At 44.0% G+C, this 10,186-nt stretch overlaps 1 long non-coding RNA gene across 1 annotated transcript; it reads right to left on the reverse strand.

Annotated features, from left to right (window-relative positions):
- Nucleotides 1-5,480: 5,480 nt before the first annotated feature.
- On the reverse strand, nt 5,481-10,186 carry LOC135508522 (uncharacterized). Its single transcript, XR_010450810.1, has 3 exons — nt 7,607-10,186; nt 7,344-7,437; nt 5,481-6,559 (listed from the first exon to the last, which is right to left on the reverse strand). It is a non-coding gene; the product is annotated as an uncharacterized LOC135508522 (long non-coding RNA).

Below are 10,186 nucleotides of genomic sequence, written 5' to 3' on the forward strand. Positions count from 1 at the left end.
GAAAAGAAAGAAGGGATACTGGTCTGTAGTTGTTGACATCGGAGGGATCGAGTGTAGGTTTTTTCAGAAGGGGTGCAACTCTCGCTCTCTTGAAGACGGAAGGGACGTAGCCAGCGGTCAGGGATGAGTTGATGAGCGAGGTGAGGTAAGGGAGAAGGTCCCCGGAAATGGTCTGGAGAAGAGAGGAGGGGATAGGGTCGAGCGGGCAGGTTGTTGGGCGGCCGGCCGTCACAAGAAGCGAGATTTCATCTGGAGAGAGAGAGAGAAAGAGGTCAGAGCACAGGGTAGGGCAGTGTGAGCAGAACCAGCGGTGTCGTTTGACTTATCAAACGAGGATCGGATGTCGTCGACCTTCTTTTCAAAATGGTTGACGAAGTCATCTGCAGAGAGGGAGGAGGGGGGGAGGGGGAGGAGGATTCAGGAGGGAGGAGAAGGTGGCAAAGAGCTTCCTAGGGTTAGAGGCAGATGCTTGGAATTTAGAGTGGTAGAAAGTGGCTTTAGCAGCAGAGACAGAGGAGGAAAATGTAGAGAGGAGGGAGTGAAAGGATGCCAGGTCCGCAGGGAGGCGAGTTTTCCTCCATTTCCGCTCGGCTGCCCGGAGCTCTGTTCTGTGAGCTCGCAATGAGTCATCGAGCCACGGAGCGGGAGGGAGGACCGAGCCGGCCTGGAGGATAGGGGACATAGAGAGTCAAAGGATGCAGAAAGGGAAGAGAGGAGGGTTGAGGAGGCAGAATCAGGAGAAAGGTTGGAGAAGGTATGAGCAGAGGGAAGAGATGATAGGATGGAAGAGGAAAGAGTAGCGGGGGAGAGAGAGCGAAGGTTGGGACGGCGCGATACCATCCGAGTAGGGGCAGTGTGGGAAGTGTTGGATGAGAGCGAGAGGGAAAAGGATACAAGGTAGTGGTCGGAGACTTGGAGGGGAGTTGCAGTGAGGTTAGTGGAAGAACAGCATCTAGTAAAGATGAGGTCGAGCGTATTGCCTGCCTTGTGAGTAGGGGGAAGGTGAGAGGGTGAGGTCAAAAGAGGAGAGGAGTGGAAAGAAGGAGGCAGAGAGGAATGAGTCAAAGGTAGACGTGGGGAGGTTAAAGTCGCCCAGGACTGTGAGAGGTGAGCCGTCCTCAGGAAAGGAGCTTATCAAGGCATCAAGCTCATTGATGAACTCTCCGAGGGAACCTGGAGGGCGATAAATGATAAGGATGTTAAGCTTGAAAGGGCTGGTAACTGTGACAGCATGGAATTCAAAGGAGGCGATAGATAGATGGGTAAGGGGAGAGAGAGAGAATGACCACTTGGGAGAGATGAGGATCCCGGTGCCACCACCCCGCTGACCAGAAGCTCTCTGGGTGTGCGAGAACACGTGGGCGGACGAAGAGAGAGCAGTAGGAGTAGCAGTGTTATCTGTGGTGATCCATGTTTCCGTCAGTGCCAGGAAGTCGAGGGACTGGAGGGAGGCATAGGCTGAGATGAACTCTGCCTTGTTGGCCGCAGATCGGCAGTTCCAGAGGCTACCAGAGACCAGGAACTCCACGTGGGTCGTGCGCGCTGGGACCACCAGATTAGGGTGGCCGCGGCCACGCGGTGTGGAGCGTTTGTATGGTCTGTGCAGAGAGGAGAGAACAGGGATAGATAGACACATAGTTAACAGGGTGCAGAAGAGGCTACGCTAATGCAAAGGAGATTGGAGTGACAAGTGGACTACACGTCTCGAATGTTCAGAAAGTTAAGCTTACGTAGCAAGAATCTTATTGACTAAAATGATTGAAATGATACAGTACTGCTGGAGTAGGCTAGCTGGTAGTGGCTGCGATGTTGACACTACACTAATCAAGTCGTTATTGACCAAATACTTATTTTCCACCATAATGTGAAAAAATTCATTAAAAATCCTGTCCTGTGTGGCTCAGTCGGTAGAGCATGGCGCTTGCAACGCCAAGCGTCGTGGGTTCGATTCCCGCTGGGGCCACCCATATGTAAAAGTAGTGGCCCCAGCCGACTTGTAAGTCGCTTTGGACAAAAGCGTCTGCTAAATGGGATATATAAAAATCCTACAATGTGATTTTCTGGATTTTTTCCCCCTCATTTTGTCTGTCATAGTTGAAGTGTTCCTATGATGAAAATTACAGGCCTCTCATCTTTTTAAGTGGGAGAACTTGCACGATTGGTGGCTGACGAAATACAACACTTCAGATGTCTTATTGAATCATTAAAATCAGTTGTTATTTCAATTCAGGAAGTAAACCAAATTCCAATTCCACATTTTCCCAACTGAAAAGCATTGAAGAACATTTGAATTTCAGTGTATTTCCTGAATTGACACCAACCCTGGTTGGTAAACAGAAAAAAATGTCAACATAAAGAAGGTATGTAGGCTACTATGGCTCTAATATGTGTAATTAATACTAATAATATACTCACGGGCTTCAAACTCACTGAGGAGCAACAGCCTCTGACTGTGAACGTTATGTTGTGACTTTCTGGACAAAAAAACACACAAAGCAGTAACATTTAGGGTGGAATAGCCAAGAGTGAAAGTCATCCGGTATTGTCCGGTAAAAACAAAATAATCACCACAGTAAAACTTGAACCTGTCACAATAATTCAGACCATTATTTAATATTACGGCACGTCAGCTGCAAGAAAATGAGCGAATTCACTTTAAAACGGGCGCTATACACTTCTAACTTGCGGTTAGAGAACTACATTTTTATTCACCCCAAGGTGGCGATAAGTGTTTGTGACGCGCGTGTACAGCAGACTGGCAGCATCAATTCAGACGACACGTGGACTTAATGACAAACACCTTCAGGTTTTAACGGGTGTCTCTTTCCATCAGCGCACTGTTTGGATGATGGAATGATTCTGTGATTGGACAAATGTGTGCGGGAAGCCAACCGGATCACCTTTTGAAGTGGTTGACCAATCAGATGAAAACATCATGACTGGTTGTATTTATGCCACATTAAAAAGGCATGATAAAGTTATATGAACAATCTTTACTAGGTCCTACAGAAATTATACTAAATTAATAGGGATTTTATATACAATTCTCTGGTTAGACCCATAAATGTTTCTCGTGCATGCGCACACACACTCGGGGTTTTCATGGCTCTAAAAAAGTTGGACCTGTTACGAAACGGACCTGGGGTTTTCCCACGCGGAACAGATATGTTTAAAATATATGAGATCTGTTCCGAACGGACCTGAGGAGAAGCTAGTTAAGCTAAATAACTTTAGCTAGCTAGGCTAATTAAGGCTGCAGAACACGTGCTTTCAAATCCTACAGATAACAATCACTCCATTCAGAATATCAAGTAGCAGTATACCTGTTGGCACTTGGTCGTTATAGCCTAACTTTTAATGACATAATTTTAATTCCATCTTCCATTGATTAGATATCTCCTAACTTTTAGTATGTTTATTTTACATCAACAAGGAGCGTCAGGAACACATCTACAGTGGCTTCAGAAAGGATTCAGACCCCTTGATTTTGTTACCTTACAGCCTAATTCTAAAATGGATTCAATAGTATTTTTCCATCATCAATCTAAACAAAATACCCCATAATGACAGAGCAAAAACACATTTTTAGAAATATTCGCAAGATCACATTTACATAAGTATATTTGAAATCAGGAGTAAGAAGGAAATCCGCAATCCTCCAACCAGGAGTTGTGGGAATTCTGCAACCCTCAGTTCAGACAACATGAAATGGCTCAGACGTTGCTGGAGAAAACCATTGACAATCTTGTACCACCATCGTGTGGCCAAAAGATAGTATGAATTAGCTTGGAGGTTGGTCAGTGGGAGAATCTCAAATGCATTCATTGACAACTCGCGTCCTTCTCGAAACCCATTGGAGGAGATCAGAAGAACGGAAACTCTGAATTTCTCATGTACAATTGAGATATATTTAATTGACCAACTCCCACGTGAATGTATTGATATCTTTTGGGCAAACGATGTTGGTACAAGACAGTCAATGATTATTCCAGCAACGTCTGGACCAATTTATTTTGTCTTAATTGAGGGTCGCATTAGTGAATTAACTAATGGTTGTGTCGCCACCAGGTGGTGGCAGTTGGTTCGTTTTCTTTATATAATAGTGATCTCTGCTGCCGTCTTCTGGACAGACGATATGTTAAAGTCGTACATTGGAGTGTGAATTGTTCCATTGCAGCAATTTGTTGGACTAGTCACTTAGACTGAAAAACCTACACCCCAAAACATTTTTTTGTTGCATTTTACCCCCCTTTTCGATTCTGTCACATCACTGCAACTTCCAAAGGGGCTCGGGAGAGGCGAAGTCATGCGTCCTCCGAAACATGATCCATCTTACCGCTCTCCTTAACACCCGCCCGCTTAACCCAGAAGCCAGCCGCCCCAATGTGTCGGAGGAAACACCGTTCAACTGGTGACCGGCTCAGCCCGCAGGCACCCGGCCTGCCACAAGCGCGATGAGCCAATTAAAGCCCCACTGACCAAACCCGGACGACGCTGGGCCAATTGTGCGCCGTCCTATGGGACTCCCGGCCACGGCCGGTTGTGTCACAGCCTGGGAATAAATGTACAGGGGGCATGAGACCGCTGCGACACTCTGGAGGCTCACCTCAAAACATTTCCAACAAGGAATGAGTGACAGCGGTGTTTTGAAGTTACTGCTGAACGACGTTATTATTGGCTTTGCGCTTGTTAACCGCAAAGATGTTCCTGCAGGAGTCATGTAAATATAGTTTAACGTTTTTTTGTTGGCATTAGCAGAAAACACACTGCCAAGTGTTCCTGGGTATGAGCTGCGCAACGAATCCTATAGAACCAGTTATGTCACGCTGGTCACCAGGTTTGGCCTCAATTCAAATTAAAAGCAGTCAATTCAGGAAATTATTTGAATAAAACAAGTCTTAAATTGAAAAACCTTTTAAATAAATAGCTTCTACTTTTCAGTTTAAGTATTGAAAATGCATTTTTTTTCTCCAATTAATATAGTAATAGTTATTTGTGATAACTTCCTGAATTGACTACCTTCAATTCCAATTCAGCCCAACCCTGAGGGACCTACACACACCATGGCTGGGTTCAATTCCAATTCAGCCCAACCCTGAGGGACCTCCACACACCATGGCTGGGTTTCATTGATCATAAACAAGAGCCTCTAATGCCCTGCACTAATGACTGTCCAGTGTAGCAGGCCTGTAAAAACACACTTCACAACGGGGAATCTCAATTGAACATAATTTTTTAGGATTTATCTACGTCTGAGAATCTGGCCCCAGGAGATCTCATTTTATTTAAGCCGGAGAACCTGTTGCCAGACTAGAATCAACATAAAACTCAAACGATCGTGGTGTAACAAAGCAAAGTGACAAAACATACCCACTGATAGGCTAGATGAAATGTTGAAAGAGCGAATCACATAGGGTTTCCACTCTTAAGATGCACAAAAAAAACCTCCACCACAAAAAAGCCAAACAGTGTAAATGCAGATTTTATTTTTTAATGACCATTCAATTTCCAAAACGTGATGTGTACAGGAAATGTAATGAAGGGAATGTAATACATTATTTAAAACAATCAGGGATTTATTTGACATACAGTTAGTTACCTCCAAGTGCCTTGGACACTTTACATTCATCTCAGTGGACTGGTTACGACCTGAACTCTCCTTATAACCACAATCTAAATCAGGATAACAATGCTACATCCCCCCTAACAGATCACTTCCTGTGACCTCACAACCAGTCTGAGTAGTCAGTCCCACTGGTGAGGAGGGAGTCTGTTGATCATTGTGTTCCTCTTGAGTTCAAAGACAACCAGTCTGAGTAGTCAGTCCCACTGGTGAGGAGAGAGTCTGTTGATCATTGTGTTCCTGTTGAGTTCAAAGACAACCAGTCTGAGTAGTCAGTCCACTGGTGAGGAGAGAGTCTGTTGATCATTGTGTTCCTGTTGAGTTCAAAGACAACCAGTCTGAGTAGTCAGTACCACTGGTGAGGAGAGAGTCTGTTGATCATTGTGTTCCTGTTGAGTTCAAAGACAACCAGTCTGAGTAGTCAGTCCACTGGTGAGGAGGGAGTCTGTTGATCATTGTGTTCCTGTTGAGTTCAAAGACAACCAGTCTGAGTAGTCAGTCCCACTGGTGAGGAGGGAGTCTGTTGATCATTGTGTTCCTGTTGAGTTCAAAGACAACCAGTCTGAGTAGTCAGTCCACTGGTGAGGAGGGAGTCTGTTGATCATTGTGTTCCTGTTGAGTTCAAAGACAACCAGTCTGAGTAGTCAGTCCCACTGGTGAGGAGGGAGTCTGTTGATCATTGTGTTCCTCTTGAGTTCAAAGACAACCAGTGAGTAGTCAGTCCACTGGTGAGGAGGGAGTCTGTTGATCATTGTGTTCCTGTTCTGGTAAAAGTTCAGGTCAGTCCGTCCGTGGAATGGAGTTGAAAAACAACCAGTCTGACAGGAAATCAACAAGGCTGAAGGTGTAACAGTGGTGTCCAACATCCTCAGGGCAGGTCCACATGTTGAGGAAGGAGTCAGACTTCATGTCCCTCTAGTATAGCAAATAGAGGATCTGTGAATAAAATGAAGAGAGAAATGATGCAATCAACTTTCCGGAGGTGGTTAAATATTATATATATATATTTATTTTTTACCTTTATTTAACTAGGCAAGTCAGTTAAGAACAAATTCTTATTTTCAATGACGGCCTACCGGGGATCAGTGGGTTAACTGCCTTGTTCAGGGGCAGAACGACAGATTTTGTACCTTGTCAGCTCGGGGATTTGAACTTGCAACCTTTCGGTTACTAGTCCAACACTCTAACCACTAGGCTACACTTCGTGATTTGTGCCAGTGTAAATCGCCAGTGTTAATGAAAGTGTTTAGTGCCCGTGTTAATGAAAGTGTTTAGTGCCCGTGTTAATGAAAGTGTTTAGTGCCCGTGTTAATCACAGTGTTTAGTGCCCGTGTTAATCACAGTGTTAATCACAGTGTTAATGAAAGTGTTAATGAAAGTGATTAGTTCCAGTGTTAATCACAGTGTTTAGTTCCAGTGTTAATCACAGTGATGTCCACTCCACATACAGTATAATAATTGGATAACGTTGACATCCCCAATAACCTATTCTTCTAAGCCACAATGTTTGCGTTTGAGGCAGGCAGCCCAATTCTGATAAATGTTCCATTAATTTACATTTTGACCAATCACATCAGATCATTTTCAAAGCTGATTTGATTGGTCAAAAGACCAATTACTGAAGAAAACAAATTCAGAATTGGGCTGCCTGTCTCAAGGCTGCAAAATTGTACAAAACAAATTCTGATTCTTAAAAATAATATTTAGGGATTTAAAACACCTTTAGTGATTTGGGGTTTTCACTTGTGTAGAGTTGAAAGTGTTTAGTCCAACATGAGGGGCTGATAGGACCAAGCTGCTTTAGGGATACTCTGCTGGAAACACAAACACATCTATGAAGATATCAGACCAAGCAATTACAGCTAATTCACATTCCTTTAAGTGTTGACCTGAATGCTATTGGCACCAGTCAGATTCTATGAATTCTTAAAATGTTAACAGAATTTACCCCCCCCCCCTCATAAAAAAAATTACTTTGCATACCTTTTCATCCAGAGGCTCACGTGTCACAACTAGCTACGGATTCTGATTCATACGCGGTGTCTGGAGAAGGGGAGACTTGTGCACTGAGACGAGTTGACTGAGTGAGAGGGTCACTCACAAAACAAGAGGACAAAATCAGAAAAACTATTCCGATCGAACTGCAGTTCCTCCCAATAAAATGACAGCTCTAAGAATGTCAGTGGAAGTATCCTTAAAAAAAATTACAAAATACGGAAGAATACCTCCCTGTTCAAAAAAGGAACATGTTGGTAACAGTAAGGCAGGTCTGGATACAGTCTCTAAATCTTTCCACAAAAAAAGGAACATGTTGGTCACAGTAAGGCAGGTCTGGATACAGTCTCTAAATCTTTCCACAAAAAGGAACATATTGGTAACAGTAAGGCAGGTCTGGATACAGTCTCTAAATCTTTCCACAAAAAGGAACATATTGGTAACAGTAAGGCAGGTCTGGATGCAGTTTCTAAATTTTTCCACAAAAAAAGGGAAAAAAATAAATAAATAGCCCACTGATAAAAAAATAAACATATGATCCATCATTGTAGGTTATTTCACTAATGCTACTACTACATACTCTTAGAAAATAAAACATCTTTGTCTTTTTATTTCTAACAAAAAAAGGATCAGAGCTTCTTTTATAGAGGCTTGTATTTGTAGTGGAGTTCGATTCGTCAATGAATACGTCGTAAAATAGTTAAGAAAACAAAAAAAGTCCAGCAATAATCCTGCTGTATTCAGTCTCTACAGCAAGACCAGACATCAAAAGTTAAACAGGAAGGAAGGCCAAGGGAATCTGCACAAACCCACGATTCAAAGACTAAACCCTTAATACAAATACATTGTCTCCCTATTTTCACTTAATCCTAAAAAGACTAGTGCTCCTCCTCCTTGTGTACCAAATTCTGAATTGGTCCAAGAAACGCTCGCGTAGCCCTCCATTGAACATTTAGCTACAGTATATCCCTAATGAATACACATCTCCGTTAGGCTCGTTGACTGTGTTCTAGGGTGACTAATAGAGTGGAAGTCTACGGACTTCGGGGAGACCTAAAACTAACATTAGGAACCTTTCGCATTCCAAGTGTGATCCAAAGATCAATGTAGCATACAGTCATTTGAAAACACATGTTTTTAAACAGTGAAACTATTGTGATAAAGGCAGCCCAATATATGAAGGTAGAGTTAAGTCATAGCATGGCTTTGCTTTACCTATATGAAAGTCTGTGTGTATTAAGCAGGTAGACCTACTTCAGGACAGAAAGAAAATACTTTAAAACACAATGTCCTCCCTTCAGCTGAGACAGAAGCCAACCAGCACAAATAGTCAGAGTGATGCTGAGTAGCTGGAGCTGGTTGCCATTCTGGTCATTGATTTGTCATTGTATTGTGTGTTTCAGTCAGTTTCTGTTTTTCCACAGTTAGGCTCCATCCTGTCCAGACTAAAACTCCATCCTTTCCAGACTGAGGCTCCATCCTGTCCAGACTGAGGCTCCATCCTGTCCAGACTGAGGCTCCATCCTGTCCAGACTGAGGCTCCATCCTGTCCAGACTAACGCTCCATCCTGTCCAGACTGAGGCTCCATCCTGTCCAGACTGAGGCTCCATCCTGTCCAGACTGAGGCTCCATCCTGTCCAGACTGAGGCTCCATCCTGTCCAGACTGAGGCTCCATCCTGTCCAGACTGAGGCTCCATCCTGTCCAGACTGAGGCTCCATCCTGTCCAGACTGAGGCTCCATCCTGTCCAGACTGAGGCTCCATCCTGTCCAGACTGAGGCTCCATCCTGTCCAGACTGAAGCTCCATCCTGTCCAGACTGAGGCTCCATCCTGTCCAGACTGAAGGTCCATCCTGTCCAGACTGAGGCTCCATCCTGTCCAGACTGAGGCTCCATCCTGTCCAGACTGAGGCTCCATCCTGTCCAGACTGAGGCTCCATCCTGTCCAGACTGAGGCTCCATCCTGTCCAGACTGAGGCTCCATCCTGTCCAGACTGAAGCTCCATCCTGTCCAGACTGATTCTGGGTGTTTCTCTCTACCACACAAGTGATCAACAGCCCTTCTTCCTTTTGGCAAAACTCTTGTTGTCTCTGCTTTCTGCAGTGATTTTAAACAGTTGTTTTGTAATTAGTCCAGAGCCATTCCCAGGTACGAGTCGTCTTCTTGAACTGAGGGAATTTGACTTTTGCAGATTTTCAATAGCCCCCTGATCTGTATCCAGCAAGGATTTGTGAGCATTTCTTCTCAGAACCAGTCTCGACTACAAAGCATTTTGAAAGTTCGGTAAGAATCCACCTCATGTTGCACTTCATCACATATAACAATATCAATCTTTTTCTCATTTTTCTTCAGGCAAATGAGAAACTGGTGTTTCACAGCGAGCAGATCAGACTTTTCTTTCCATCTTGTATCTTCACCCCCCTGAGATCTCAGTCAGGAAGTAAAGGAAGTGCTTTTCTTTTCCCTGGCAGATCCATCTCATCTCAATGAGGTTCTACTTGTCTGACAACTTTCTTTTCCTTCTTGGCTATAAACATGTATTTATCCTCATTAAAATCCCTCCCCC

This window comes from Oncorhynchus masou, chromosome 21 (assembly GCF_036934945.1).
Source record: "Oncorhynchus masou masou isolate Uvic2021 chromosome 21, UVic_Omas_1.1, whole genome shotgun sequence".
NCBI classification, from domain to species: Eukaryota; Metazoa; Chordata; class Actinopteri; order Salmoniformes; family Salmonidae; genus Oncorhynchus; species Oncorhynchus masou.